At 33.6% G+C, this 15,844-nt stretch overlaps 1 pseudogene; it reads right to left on the bottom strand.

Annotated features, from left to right (window-relative positions):
* Positions 1–1,060: 1,060 nt before the first annotated feature.
* LOC102128183 (cytochrome b-c1 complex subunit 8 pseudogene) lies at positions 1,061–1,309 on the bottom strand (annotated as a pseudogene).
* Between the last annotated feature and the right edge of the window lie 14,535 nt (positions 1,310–15,844).

The following is a 15,844-nucleotide window of genomic DNA, read 5'->3' as shown; positions in this document are numbered from 1 at the left end:
AATTTTGGCTCTAATTTTTTTTTCTTTTGCTTTATTTGAATTTAACTTGTTATTTTATTGTCTAGGTTCCTAAGATGAATATGTAGATAATTGATTTTTAAAAATTTATTTTCTGTTACATGCTACAATTTTTTTCTAACCATTGCTCTCACTGAATCTCATACATTTTGTTAGTTGTATTTAATTTTTATTTAGTTCAAAGTACCTTAAATTTCTGTTGAAATTTCTTCTTCAATTAAGAATTGTATTCTTTAGTATAATTAAGGAGTATGTCTTCTAATCAAGTACTCTGAGAGGTTTTTTCCAGCTATCTTTCTGTTGTTGGTTTCTAGTTTGATTGAATCATAATCTGAGAGTAGACATTACGTGATCTTCATTATTTTAAATTTGTTAAGTTGTCTTTTATGTCTGAAAATGTGGTCTATTTTGGTGATAATTTCATGTAAGTTTGAGAAGAATGTGTATTCTGTATTGTTGAATGAATTATTCTGTAGATATTCATTACATCCAGTTAACTGATGGTGGTGTTGAGTTAAAGTATGTCCTTATTAGTTTTCTGCCTGCTGGATCTATCTGTTTTTGATAGAGAAGTGATGATGTCTCCAACTATAGTAATTGATTCATTTATTTCTCGTTACAGTCCTATCAGCTTTTGCTTCATGTATTTTGGCATTCTGTGAAATACATATACCTTAAGAATTGTTATTTTCTTGGAGAGTCAATCTTTTATCATTTTGTAATGCCTCTTCTTATCCCTGATAATTATCCTAACTCTGAAGTGTGTTTTGTGTGACATTACTATAGCAACTACTGATTTTTTATCTGTGTTAGTATGGCATATTTTCACCATCCCTTCGCTTTTAATCTAGATGTGTCTTCATATTTAAAGTCGATTTCCTTTTCTTCTTTTTAGTTTTATTCTTTTATTTTTATTTTTATTCTTTTATTTTTATTTTGCAGACTATAGGAAGTGTATTGTGTCTTTAAGACCTTACAATGCAGACTCCTCTTCCAGAGAAAGGTCTTTCAAGGATAGGGAACTGTCATCCGGATGCATTGCTCATCTGTCATTTTCATAGGCAGCTGGATTCTTCCCCTTGGATCTCTTGAACTCTTGAGTACCCCACGTATAAATAAGATAAAATGCTATAAACGGAGGCATTATGCGAAGGAAAGGCTCTTGAGTGCGGCGCAACACGTTGGGGATTCCTTTGGTGAAGTAGTGCGGCAAGGCATGCTGCTCAAAAGGTGACAAGCTGTAGGAGATCACATGCAGCATCTGCGTCCGATTCCCAAACTCGCGGCCCATCATGGCGGCGGCCAGGGGTCACCTAGCTCTCCGCAGTCACCGATCCGGCGGACTCGTTCCTAAAGTTGATTTCTTATAAGCAACACATAGTTGAGTCTTTTTCATTCACCCTGACAATTGCTGTCTTCTAACTTAGTGTTATTAGACAATTGATATTTAAAGTACTCACTGATATAGTCACATTAATATCTATCATGTCTGATGTTTTCTATTTGATGCCCTTGTTCTTTGTTCCTATTTTGTCTTCTCTTTTTCTGCTTTTTGTAGGTTCAATTTAGCATTTTATATGATTCCGTTTTCTCTCTTCTTAGTGTATCAACTATGCTTATTTTTATTTCATTTTTTTAGTGGTTGCTTTTAAATGCAATTTCAGAAGTAGTGCAAGTACCTTATAATAACAACATATTTCTAATTCCTCCCTCTAATCACATGTAGCATTGTTACCATTCATTTCGCTTATAAAAAAAGCTATAATCATCAATTACATTATTGTTATTTTTATTTTGAACAAACCATTATCTATTAAATCAGATAGGAATAAGAAAACTAAAACTTACAATCTTACTTTCATTTATTCATTCTCTAATATTCTTTATTTCTTCATGCAGCTCCAAGTCTCTGGCCTACATTACTTTTTTTCTCTCTAAAGAACTTCTAACATTTCTTGCAAGGTAGATCTATTGGCGACAAACCCCGCAATTTTCACGAGTCTGAGAAAGTCTATTTTTCCTTCACTTTTGCATTGTAATTTTAAAGGCTAAAGAATTCAGGGTGATGTGGTTTGTGTGTGTGTATGTTTTGCTTTGTTTTATTTTGCCAATACTTTTATTATTTCACTCTACTCTCTTCTTGCTTGTATTTTTTTTTTTTTTTTGAGAAGTTGGATTAATTCTTATATTTTCTAATTTATAGGAGAGATATTTTTTTCTCACTGGATTAACTCAAGATTTGATCTTTATCTTTGATTTTTCTGCAGTTGAGATGTTTTTTATATTGATACCACTTGGTGTTCTCTGAGCTTCCTGTATGTGTGGATTGGTGTTTGATATTCATTTAGCGAAATTCTAAGTCATTATTACTTCTGTTTCTTTTATTTCTTTCTCTCTTTGCTCTCCTATTGTTTTAATTATGTAGATATTACAGCTTTTGTAGTTGTCGCACAGTTCTTGGATATTCTGTTGCATTTTTCCAGTGTTGTTTTTTCCTTGTTTTTCAGTTTGGGATGTTTCTATTGACATATCCTTAAGCTCAGAGATTCTTTCCTTAGGCTCATCCAGTCTACTAATGATCCTCTCAAAGCCATTTTTTATTTTTATTACAGTTTTTTTTTATAGTAAGCATTTATTTTTTATGTATTCTTATAATTTCAATTTCTCTACTTTCATTGTTCATTGTTCTTGAATGTTGTGTATTTTTTTTTCATTACAGCCCTTAGCATATTAACCAAATACAGTTTATATTCATAGTCTGATAATGTCAACATTTCTGTCATAACTGAATCTGATAACTTCAACATTTATGCCACCCCATTGCTCTGTTCCTCAAGTATGCCTTATAATGATTTTTATTGTTGCTGAACAGCAGATGTGATGCACTGGTAAAGGAAAATGTGGAAAATAGAGTTTTATAACATCATGGTAAGGTGCAGAGGGAGAGGAAGCTTTCTGTAGCCCCATATTTAGATTTTACTCTTTTAGTGAGCCTCAGCTCCTGTGCTGTGAATTTCAAAAATGCATCTCAATTTTTTCTTTCTGCTCCTTATATGGTACAAGATGATTAGTGGCGGCTGGAGTTAGGTACCTTCTTTCCCCCAGATAGGTTAGGCTCTGCTAAAACCCCAGTAGGTTAGGCTCTGGCAAAATAGTTTTTCTCAAGATAAGGTCTTGTTAAGAACAATGGAATGCTCTGGTGTATTTTAAAATTGTTACTTTTCCTCCCCCTGCCAGAAGCCAGAAGACATTTTGCTCTAATCTTCATCTTGAGAACTTTGTAGAGCTAAAGGTAAAACTCAAAAAAAATGCAGAAGCCTCACTAAGATTTTTTACTTTTATTTTTATTTTCAATCTTAAGCTTGTCCACACTGAGCCTCCAGCATCAATGACAATTCAAGCTTTCCTACCATGGTACTGGTTCCAGCAGGAGTACGTTTCTGCTCTGTTAAGTTGAATTCTTTGTAGCTGCCTCTCTACAAACTCCACAGCAGTTTGTTCTGTGACCTCAGGTCTCTAGTGAATCTAAGAAGAGTGGTTTAGTTTTCAGTTTGATCAGCTTTTAATTGTTGTTAGGATGCAGTAATGGCTTCAAAGTTCCTTACATGTTGGACTAGAAACCAGAAGTTATTGACATGCAGTTTAATATAAATCTTGCCTCATTCCTACTCCACACCACTCACCATATCTATTTAGTCCACATCAAAGTTTTTACTCTTCCTCCCTTGATAACAACAGAATTTTCCACTCTCTCCACTTTTAGCACTTGCTGACCTCCCTGCTCGATCTTTGCCTCATAATACTCACTGATTCTTGGAGACTTAGAGCTATGTTCCTTCCTCTGGAAAAGTACTCTGTTCCCCTCCCGTTACTGAAGAGACTCTTCAATCAGTGTTATGTCACTAAAGTTAGCATCAATGTTTTTATTAACTTGTTTGAAATTTTTATTTAATCACTTATTCAAATGTATTTGTGCCCTATTAGAATAATGATTCAATGTATTTCTTGTTATTGTGAGTCTTTAAAGCAATTTTTTTTTCACAGTGCCTGGTACAAACACTAAATTCAATCTTCTTAAAGATATAAAAAAAGTTATCTAATGTATCCTTCTTTCAAATAAATAAGAAGGGAAGAAAAAGCATTTAGGAAAAAGAATCAAGTACTGTCTTATGTTCCCCTTGTTTTCTAAAAGGATTTGCATTTAAAATATGCTTGTTTGAGGACAGAGTGAATTAATATTGAGTTTTCTCAGTGTGACTATTCAAATAAAACAACTCGGTCCTTAACTTTGTGCATACCAGGGTACAATTAATTGGCTTTGATCTATAATTTTTTTTTTTTTTAATTTATTGGTTTAGAAAAGAAGAAAAGCTAAAAGCCATGAAAGTTTAACGAGATTGATTGGTATATGGCTGCCAACCAATTGGGGAATTAAAATGTTAAAAATACATGTTCCTTTTTGGAAAAAGATTTGGAAGAATGTATGCTCTTGATAAGACAAACTTTGATCCAAAGCATTGTTAAAGATGAAAACAGCTTTTGTTCTCTCACACCTAGAGATTGTAATAGTTAAAGATGATGATCAATGTTTTGGGTACTGTAACCAGAGGTAATTATATTTGACTTGATCACCACACACTATATGTATTGAAACACCACTTTTTATCCTATAAATATATGCAAGTATTATGTATCAATTTAAAAAATTAATTTTCTAAAATTATTTATTTTAAATTGAAACATAAAATTGAATGTATTTATCATATGTAACGTGACGTTTTGAAGTACCTGCACACTTTGGAATGGTTAAATGTAGCTAATTAAAATATGCATTTCCTCATAGTTATTTTTGTGGTGAGAACATTTAATATTCATTCTTAACATTGTTTGAGAATGTAATACATCATTATTAAGTATAGTCATTATGTTGAAAAACAGATTTCTTGAACTTATAACTCCTATGTAACTATAATTTTGTATCTTTTGACCAATATCTCCCCAGTCCTCTTCACAGCCACCCCAACCTCTGGTAACCACCATTTTATTCTCTACTTTAATGAGATCAACATTTTTACATTCCATATGCGTGAGATTGTGTAGTATTTGTCTTTCTCTCTGGCTTAGTTCACTTAGCATACTGTCCTCCAGGTTTCTCCATGTTGTCATGAATAACAAATTATTATTATTTTACATGGCCGAATAGTGCATCATTGTGTATACATACAGGCATACCTCAAAGATATTGTGGGTTCAGCTCCAAAACTCTTCAATAAAGTGAATATCACAATAAAGTGAGTCACACAAATTTTTTTACTTCAAAGGGTATATAAAAGTTTTGTTTACTGTATACAATAGTCTGTCAAGTGTGCAATAGAATTACGTTTAAAAAAGCAATGTGTAAACCTTAATTAAAAAATACTTCATTGCTAAATAATGCCAATGATTCTCTGAACCTTCAGTGGGTTATACTTTTTTTTCTGGTGGAGGATTTTGCTGCTAATGATTAGGGTGGTGGTTGCTCAAGACTGGAGTGACTGTGGCAATTGTTAAAAATAAGATATAATTCAACAGCTGCATTAGCTCCTAACAAGAGACTCAGCTTGTTCTTTGAAGCTTTAAAGCCAGGCATTGGCTTTTCACTGGCTATGAAAGTCCTAGATAGTATCTTCTTCCAGTAGAAGCCTGTTACATCTACATGTATTTAGTGTATTTAGTGAAAAATGTATTTAGTGTAACTATCCGTCCATTGTTTCAGCTAGATCTTCTGGATAATTAGCTGTTTTACCTTGAGATTTCTTTCCTTAAATCTCAAGAACCAACATTTGATAGTTTCAAGCTTTCTTCTGCAACTTCCTAACCTCTCTCAGTCTTCAGATAATTGAAGAGAGCTAGGGTCATGCTCTGAATTAGGATTTGACTTAAAGGAATGCTGTGGCTGGTTTGATTTCTGTTCAGACCATTAAAACTTTCTCCATATCCTATCAATAATAAGACTGTTTCACTTTCTTATTATTCATGTTTTCACTGAAGTGACACTTTTAGTTTTTTTCAGGAACTTTTGCTTTGCATTCACAGTTTGGTTGCTTGGTACAATAAGCCTAGCTTTCAGGCTATCTCAGCCTTTGACATGCCTTCCTCACTAAACTTAATCATTTCTGGCTTTGATTTACAGTGAGAGACATGCAACCCTTCCTTGCTTGCAAACTTAGAGGGCATTGTAAGGTTATTAATTGGCCTAGTGTCAATATTGTTGTGTCTCAGGGAAGAGGGAGGCTTAAGGAGAGGGAGAGAGAAGGGGAAATGGCTGGTCAGTGAAGCGATCAAATACAGACAATATTTATCAATTAAGTTCACTGTCTTACATGGGTGTTTGAGGTTTGTGGCACTCCCAAACAATTATGATAGTAACATAAAACATCAGTGATCCAAGATCACCATAACAGATATAATAATCGTGAAAAAGTTTGAAATATTGTGAGAATTACCAAATTGTGACCTAGAGACCCGAAGTGATGATACTATACTATTGGAAATGTAGCACTAATATACTAGCTTGATGCAAGGTTACCACAAAGTTTCATTAAAAAATGCAATATCTGTGAAGCATAATCAAATAAAGTGCAATAAAACAAGATGTCTACGTCATTTTTTTAATTAATTGATTCATTCATTGATGGATACTGGTTGATTCTATATCTTGGTTATTGTGAATAATGCTTCAATCAACATGTTGGGGGAGATACTCTTTTGACAACTGATTTTCTTTCCTTTGGGTATACTCTGAGTAATGGAATTGCTGGGTTACATGGTAATTCTATTTTTAAGTTTTGAGGAACCTCCATAACTGTTTTCCGTAATGAGTACACTAATTTACATTTCCACCAATAGTGTGCAAGGTTTTCCTTTACATCCACACTGTCATTACAATTTTTTGTCTTTGCTATAATAGCCATCCTCACAGAAGTAAGGTAATATGTCATCGTGGTATAATTTGCATTTCCCTAATAATTAGTGATGTTAAGGACTTTTATTTCACTTATCTGTTGTTCATGTGTATATTTTCTTTGGAGAAATGTCTATTTAAGTCCTCTGTCCATTTTTTAGTTGGGTTATTTGTACTCTTGCCATTGAATAGTTCGAATTCTTTATACATTTTAGACATTATCCCGTTATCAGATGCATAGCTGGCAAATATTTTCTTCCTCAAGAAAATATTTTCAAACCTCAAGAGTGTTTCCTCACTCTTAATATTTTCTGTTGCTGTGCAGAAACTTTTTAGTTTGATGTAATCCCGTCTGTCTACAGTTGTTTTTGTTTCCTGTATTTTGAAGTTATGTCAGAAAAAATAATTGCCAAGACCAATTTCATGAAGCTTTTCCTCTATGTTTTATTCTAATCATTTCATAGTTTTGGGTCTTACATTTAAGTCTTCAATGCATTTTGAGTTAATTTTTGTATGTATCATGAAGTAAGGGCCTAATTTCACTCTTCTGCATGCAGGCATCTAGTTTCCCACTGCCATTTGTTGAAGAGACTGTCCTGTCCCCATTGTGTGTACTTAGCACTTTGATAAAAAAATCAGATGACTATTAAGGTGTGAATTTTCTGGGCTCTCTATTCTGTTTCATTGGTCTATGTGTCTTGTTTTATGTTAGCATTACGCTTTTTTGTTTGCTACATTGTAGTATATTTTGAAGTCAGGTAATGCAACGCCTTCAGCTTTGTTCTCCTTGTTCACATAGCTTTGGCTATTCAGAGACTTTTGTGGTTCTAAACAAATTTTAGGATTATTTTTTCTATTTCTGTGAAGAATGTCAGTAATATTTTGATAGGGATAGCATTGAACCTGTGTATTGCTTTAGGTGGTATGGACATTTTAACAATTTTAATTCTTCCAAACCATATATATGGGATATCTTTACATTTATTTGTGTCTTGTTTAGTTTCTTTAATCACTGTTTTATAGTTTTCAGTGTAGAGATTTTTTACCTCCTTGTTTAAATTTATTTCTAATTATTATATATTTTTAACCATAATAAATGAAATTGTTTTCTTGATTGCTTTTTCATATTGCTCACCGTTAGTCTCTGAAATACTACTGATTTTTTTGTATTGATTTTGTATTCTACAAGTTTACAAAATTCATTTATTAGTTTTAACAGTTTTTTGGTGAAGTCTTTAGGATTTTTATATCTAAGATTTTGTTATCTACAAACAGGGACAATTTACCTTTTTTCCCAATTTAAATGTCTTTTCTTTCTTCCTCTTGCCTAATTGCTATAGCTAGAACTTCCAGTACTGGGTTAAGTAGAAGTGGCCAGAGTGGGCATTGTTATCTTTTTCTCAATCTTAGATGTAAAGCTTTCAATTTTTCCCCATTGAGTATGATGTAAGCTGTGGGTTTGTCATATACAGTCCTTATTATATTAAGATGCATTTCTTCTACAATTAATTTGCTAAGAGGTTTTCTTTTATTATTATGAAACGATGTGAAATTTTGTAAAATGCTTTTTCTACAACTATTGAAATAATCATCTGGTGTTTCTTCTTTATTATGTTAATGTGATGTATGAGATTAATTGACTTGCATATGGAGTCATCCTTGCATCCTTGGAATGAATCTCACATTATCATGGTAAATGATCTTTTAAATATTCTGTAATATTTGGTTGGATAATATTTTGTTGAAGATTTTTGCACTTATGTTCACCAGGGACATTGTCCTATAGTTTTCTTCTTTTGTAGTGTCCATGTCTGAGTTTTGTGTCAGGGTAATACCGGCCTTGTAAAATGAATTTGGAAAAATGCCCTCCTCTCTAATTTTTTGGAAAAGTTTCAGAAGAATTTGTATTAATTATTCTTTAAATGTTTGGTAGAATTCAAAAGTGAAGTTATCATGTCCTGAGAATTTCTTTGATGAGACACTTTTTATTACTAATTGTATCTCCTTATTCATTATTGTCTGTTGAAATTTTCTATTTCTTCATAGTTCAACGTTGGTAGATTATATATGTCAAAAAATTTATCCATTTCTTCTAGGTTATCCAATTTGTTGACATATATTTATTCATAATAGTTTCTTGTAGTTCTTTGTATTTCTGTGGTATCAGTTGGAATATCACCCTTTTAATTTCTGATTTTATTTATTTGAGTCTTTATTTTGAATTTATTTAGCTGAGGGGCTTATCTTGGGCCTGCTTCATAAATGCAATTATTCCATTTATGTGGGCTCCATTTCTGTTACCTAATCACACCCCAAAACCTTCATGTCCTAATAATATCACCATAGGAGTTAAGATTTTAGCATATGAATGCAGGGCTCAGGAGTAGGGTTAGACACACATCATAGCAGTGCCCAGGTCTTAATCCCCAGACCCTGTGAATAAGTTCAGGTCATGGCATAATGAGATTAAGTTGCTAGTCACCTGATTTTTTTAAAAAAGGGCATTAACCTGGATTATCAGAATAGGAACAATGTAATCACAAAGGTCCTTAAAAATGGTAGTAGTAGGTGGAGGAGAGGATAAGAAGGAGATGTGAGTATGAGATAAAAATACAGAGAAATGTAAATTTGCTGGTTTTAAACGTGGAGGAAACAGTACATGACCTGAGGAATGTGGACATTCTCTAGAAGCTGGAAAAGTCAGAGAAACGTTCTCCCTAAGAGCGACCAGAAAGGAGTACAAACCCTTCTGAAACCTTGATTCTATCCCCATGTGACACATGCCAGACAGCTGACCTGCTGAACTGTAAAATAATGAATTTGCATTCTTTTAGGCCACTAAATGTGTTGTAATTTCTTGCAGTAGCAATGGAAAACTAATATAAATTAATCTAGTTTACTAAAAATGTTAAAATGTCTTTTGGTCATTCTATTTGCTTTTAAAATGAAACAAATATCCACAGGGTACCTTGCGCTAAGTTCTTGAGATGATATCTCTATTTACTTATTTGCATAGGGAAGCATTTGTCTAAGATACAGTAAAGGATATTCCAAATAAATTATTGTTACAATAGAAATGGGTATCCAGGTTGTGCCAGCAGGGGGTGCTCATGTATAGAGCAACACTGCCACTGCCTCATCAATCATCAGACTGAGAGTAGGGCACAAATGATTGGAGTATCAATTCTGTGAATACATGCACATTTGATGAAAAATCCAGAACCTATGACTGAACGGCATGACAATCAGAAGACTCAATATTTTGTATTTATTCTTGGATATGTATTCTATATATGAGTAAGTAATTTTTGAAGAAAGACTTCAACTTTAATTAAAAATTTATTTCTTGTCCTGAAAATATAAACCATATAGTTCGTCGTATTTAACATAGTGTCTATATTTCTGTTATACAAAGTTTTGAAGTACAAGACAAAAATGTATTTGTTTGCTGCAAAGTTTGGGTAGAATTATCTATATTTGTGGTGTGATTATACATCATAGAAATATTTTATTATCATTACCAGAATTTGTTGTCAAGTAAATTGGTCACCTTGGTAATGTCCTCTTTATGTTATGATTGTGTAGTCATGACTTTAAACATTTTGAACTTTTGTGTTGGACTTGCTTTAAACAATAATTGAGGAATATTCCCAGAATATTAGACTTACTGATTTTTATTTATATCTGCCGCTCTATTTTGCTGATATCTTCAGTTTTATATTTACTTATTATGGTAGTGGCTTGGCTTTAATATTACATTGTTGATGGATTTTTTTATTTCAAAAATTAAATGTATGTAGATTAAAATCTCGCCCTAATTGAGTATGTTTAAATCATCAGTAAATAGTGGTTGCATGAAGCAATACCAACAGAAAATTTTCATTCACACACCCACATACACACTCAAAGGTGAAGAATTCTGCTATACATGGAATAAATGCCATTCTTCCCTGCCAGAAACTTGCCTTCATGCCTGCCACTGTCTCTATATACTATACGTATGAGGCTGCATAAACCATATCAAAGGCCTAAATCTAAAGCAGCCCCAGGGATGAAGTAAATCAATGAGTTTGTCTCTTGTTTCTGTCACTCACTAATTTAACATTGTTCGGTGATTCCTGTAAACTAAGAAGTATCTTTATTTCTTATAACCAACTCTCTGAGTTACACCCATGTTTTAGTAATCCATTATTGATTTCTCTCACATTTTAGTTTGTCCATCTTGTCCCATAGTCAATCATTCTATTTGTCTGGGACAAAGCTTTTGCCTTTCTAACACATGGTCCTCCTGCTTAATCAAGCCATGCCCGTTCGTTGTCACCCATTCATATAGGTTTACGTAACCCACAGCTACAAGACGCTTTCAATACTTTATCATCATTCTGGAAAATTCCTGGTAGCCTAGTAACCTGGAACCCAGTAACCTTTGATGTTCATTGCATACTGCTCTAGCCTACCTTGTATTCTCTGTTGCTAAGATCTTCCCTTCCAAAAATAATAGATTTATTGAATAGATCCATCCAAGTTTCAGATTGGCTTCTCTCTAAACTGAATCCTGAGGTTACTATTATTAGATAATTCAGCATTTATTGAATGTGTTTGTACTCCTTAAACAACAAAGTATGCACAAATATTGTCTGTAGCTATTTAAAACAGATTATATGGAGGCTAAGTAGAAATGAGGTATTTATAGATAACATAACTATTTGCAAAGAATTGTATCAGCTTCTTGAAAATCATCAGGGCATTGCCTAATATTCAGATAAGCAGAAAAGCAAGTGAATGCTCAATCAAATCTAGTTTTGTTATGTGTCAGGCACTGTGAAACTTTTTTAATGAATTAATAATTCTTAGAATATCTCCTACCTCCATACTAATAGGCTGCATTTTTTCATTTGTCCACCTTATCACAAGTGTGGCTAACTTGATATTTGTTTCAATGATGGAATTCTTTCAGAGTATTTTGGCCTTTTAGTCAATTTGGTGTGCTTTTTACTGTTTTGCCACAGTTAGGATTGATCAGTTACTATATAAGGCTCCTACTTACTAGAAGGCTACTTTCTATATCTGGGTCAATACACTTCATAAACAGCTGAACACATATTTTATCGGTTTAATATTGCAGGTGGTTATATCACTTTCATAGAAGAGCTTTTACTTTCTTTAATTTCAATGCAGAATCTGGCAAGTGAACTGATAATCAATCACATTTGTTCTGTTGCTTTTTAAAAGCTTAAATGCTTCACTGTGAAAAGCTGCTACTGAGAAGACACAGTGGGGTTTCAGAAGGGTTTTTATTAGACAGGCCCTACGCTAGCTTAAAAATGATTTAATTTTCAATGTGCATATAGCACAGATATTACCACTGCAGAAGAACTTATGGGGTATAAAATATCAATTTACATTTTTTCAAGATCCAATCATTTTAAATAGGTGTTGTGTCTGTGGACAAATTCACATGGGAGATAGGAAATGGAATGATAAAACAACAAGCAGGTGCAGCAAGTGAATTCATCTTTACTGGATATTTGAAATCATGAAATTCAAGTAGCATTTGCTGTTCTCTTTTATTTCTACAGCTGCAAGTTGTAATGGAAAGTGCACCTCTCTGGAACTCGGGAGTCTTGGATCCTATACATGATTCTATGCATAAATAGAAATGAAATTAGGTTCCTGGATACTAAGCTAGTGTAAATCAGATGATCCTAATTAAAATGACTCTGCTAGCTAAACACTATTCAGCAAGATTTGGTTACCCCAGGAACATTCTGAGACAATCGTATCTATAATTGATAAGACTTGACAATAATCTTCCTTCTCGAAGTGTGTTGTTAACTTTTTAGTTGACTCTTAACAAAGTACATAGCATATAGTAGGCATTCAATAAATATTCATTCACTTTTTGCATATTTTCAAATGTTATTTTTTGCCATCCATGGTTGTTTTAAGGGGTAAGCAGTTAATCTACATTGCCATTCATGAATTTCTTCTCAAATATCTCCTGCCTCTTTTATTTCTCCATGGAGTGAAGGATAAGAGGTATGATGTGTAGGAGGTGTTTCTTTTTTTTTTTTTTTTTTTTTTTTTTTTTTTGAGACGGAGTCTCGCTCTGTCGCCCAGGCTGGAGTGCAGTGGCCAGATCTCAGCTCACTGCAAGCTCCGCCTCCCGGGTTCCCGCCATTCTCCTGCCTCAGCCTCCCGAGTAGCTGGGACCACAGGCGCAGCCACCTCGCCCGGCTAATTTTTTGTGTTTTTAGTAGAGACGGGGTTTCGCCGTGTTAGCCAGGATGGTCTCGATCTCCTGACCTCGTGATCCGCCCGTCTCGGCCTCCCAAAGTGCTGGGATTACAGGCTTGAGCCACCGCGCCCGGCCAGGAGGTGTTTCTTAGCTGTGTTTCAGCAAGTTCATTATTATGATACTAAGACATAATTAAGATTGATAATATTTACTTAATGTTATTTTTCCTATAAGAATTGCAAGTGAAACATTATCTTATTTTAAGCTTCAAAATAGCTTTGGGATATAGATACTATTATTACTATAAATGAGGAACTGAACTTAAAGGGTCTAAGTGGTTTCATTAAGTTTGCACAGTCAGTAATTGGTGGAACCTAGATTCAAATGATTGTTTTTGCCCATTTCCAATGTGTTTGAATGTAAGCACTTCAGTAATGAATTATAAATTAGAACTGGCAAGACTCATTTTCACCCTCAAGATTTTTATAAACCCAATAGAATTACTCCGCAATAAAAATGTGTTAATCTTTGAAAGAAGATTTATTTTGATAAAAAGCTGAAATATCAGTTAATTGTATCTATTAAATATATAAGCTATTTTATGAACTTGCTAATTGAATCTAAATTCACACTTATGTCTCTACTTAACATGTGGAAAAGATAACTGTCTCTCTTAGGCATATAAAGACATTTGAAATACTGAAATAATCTGCTTATAGAAACACTGAATCATTTACTGACAACTTCTCACATTACCAATGTAAGATTTAAAACACCTGAAAAAGTTGTAAAAAAAAAAAAGATCTCTGAAGATTTAGATATATGTTCAATGAGTCATGTCAGAAATGAGTTGAATGTTCATTTATTGATTCTTTTCCCACTGAGATATATCCCAATATACAAAACAGACTGTTACAAACAGGCAAGCAAACAAACACAGAGAAAACCAAATCATTGAAGTTATGATCATTAATTACACTTAACATCAAACAGATGTATTATTTTCAGAATGTTTGGGACTGAGTGTTCTTGAAGCATAAGACATTTCAGACTAAAGAATTGAAAGCAACAGAGCTAGATGACATAAGGCTAAACTATGTGGGGAACTTTTAAATGTTACAGGAGAAGTTATTTAGAAGCAGAACTGGGCAACAAGCAACACTACATAGTTCTCAACACTGACTGTGTGTTACAGTAACTTTGGGAGCCTTTAAAAATAGGGATGCTAAGACTCCACCCTTAGAAATGTCAACTTGCTTGGCTTAGTTCCAGATCATTTAAATTTGTTACCATCTCCTCGATTCAAATGTTCAGCCAAAGTTAAAAACGATTTCATTTATATTTGGCTTCATTAAAAACAATCCCCAAATGTATTGACCTAACAATTATTTATTCCTTTTCAAATAAGTTCATATCATAGTTGTTCTTCTCTACTTAGTATTGGCTAAAGTCACCCACTTGTTTGAATTCAGCAGGCAGAATAGGCTGAGCTGGAGGGTCCAAGAAGGCTTCACACTCATAGCTGGGTCCCGAGGGCTTTCTACCTGGCCTCTCCCTCTCTGTGAGATGCCTCATTACTTATTAACTCTGACCATATGGTGGCTGTAGTATGTAGTATGTAGTATTGTAGTATGATGGCTGCATTTCCTGGAGAGGAAGGAAGTGGAAACTACTGGTTTTATTTAAAAAAAAAAAAAAAAAAAAAAACAACTGGCCTTGGAAGTATCATAATGTCACTTATGTCATATCTTATTTGTCACAGTAAGTATCAAGGGCACCCCGTATTCAAAGAAAAGGAAATTTGACTATATGTCTTCATGTGAGAATTGACAGAACTCTTGTGGCCTTCTTTACTCCACTGGAACCACTCTTGTAATCCTACTTACTCTCCCTTAGATACCTGCGCTGTGGCCTTCAAAGTAGGTTGGAGAGCACAGTTTCAATCAAGAACAAGACAGAAAAGAAATAACTTGGGAAGGAAACTTTTAGTGATAATGCTGGTGTACTGAAATGGTAGAGAAATATATCAGTCATATAATCCCAGTGTCAGAGAGACATTTTTAGAAAACTTTTTGCAATAGCATAAGAGTTAAATGTCATACAGTTGGAATCATACAATACATAGCTTTTTCAGATTGGCTTAAAAAAATACTTCATGATATGTATTTAAGATTCTTTTTTGTCTTTTGTTTGCTTGTTTGTTTGATAGCTCATTTCTTTTTAGTACTGAATAATACCCCCTTATTTTTAGTGCTGAATAACATCCCATGACAAAAAAAAAAAAAAAAACACTTTTTATTTATCTATTCATCTACTGAAGGAACTCTGGCTATTTTATTAATGACAAATTTTGACAATTATGAATAAAACTGCTATAAACCATCCATGTACAGGTTTCCTTGTGGACATGCTTTCAACTCATCTAAGTAAAAACCAAGATGCGTAATTTCTGGTCAGAGTTATGTGTACTTTGTAAGAAACTGACAAACCATCATCGAAAGTGACTGTACCATTTTTCATTGCCCGCAGCAATGAATGAAAAGTTCCCAGCATTATTCCCAGCATTTGGTATTGTCAGTGTTTCGGATTTTGATTATTTCATCGGTGTGTAGTAGTATCTCACTGTTGCCTTAATATGTCTTTCT

The sequence above is a fragment of the Macaca fascicularis genome, chromosome 5, assembly GCF_037993035.2.
Source record: "Macaca fascicularis isolate 582-1 chromosome 5, T2T-MFA8v1.1".
Classification (NCBI taxonomy): Eukaryota; Metazoa; Chordata; class Mammalia; order Primates; family Cercopithecidae; genus Macaca; species Macaca fascicularis.
Note: the sequence above shows the minus strand (reverse complement) of the source record. Positions and strands in the feature narration are given on the sequence as shown.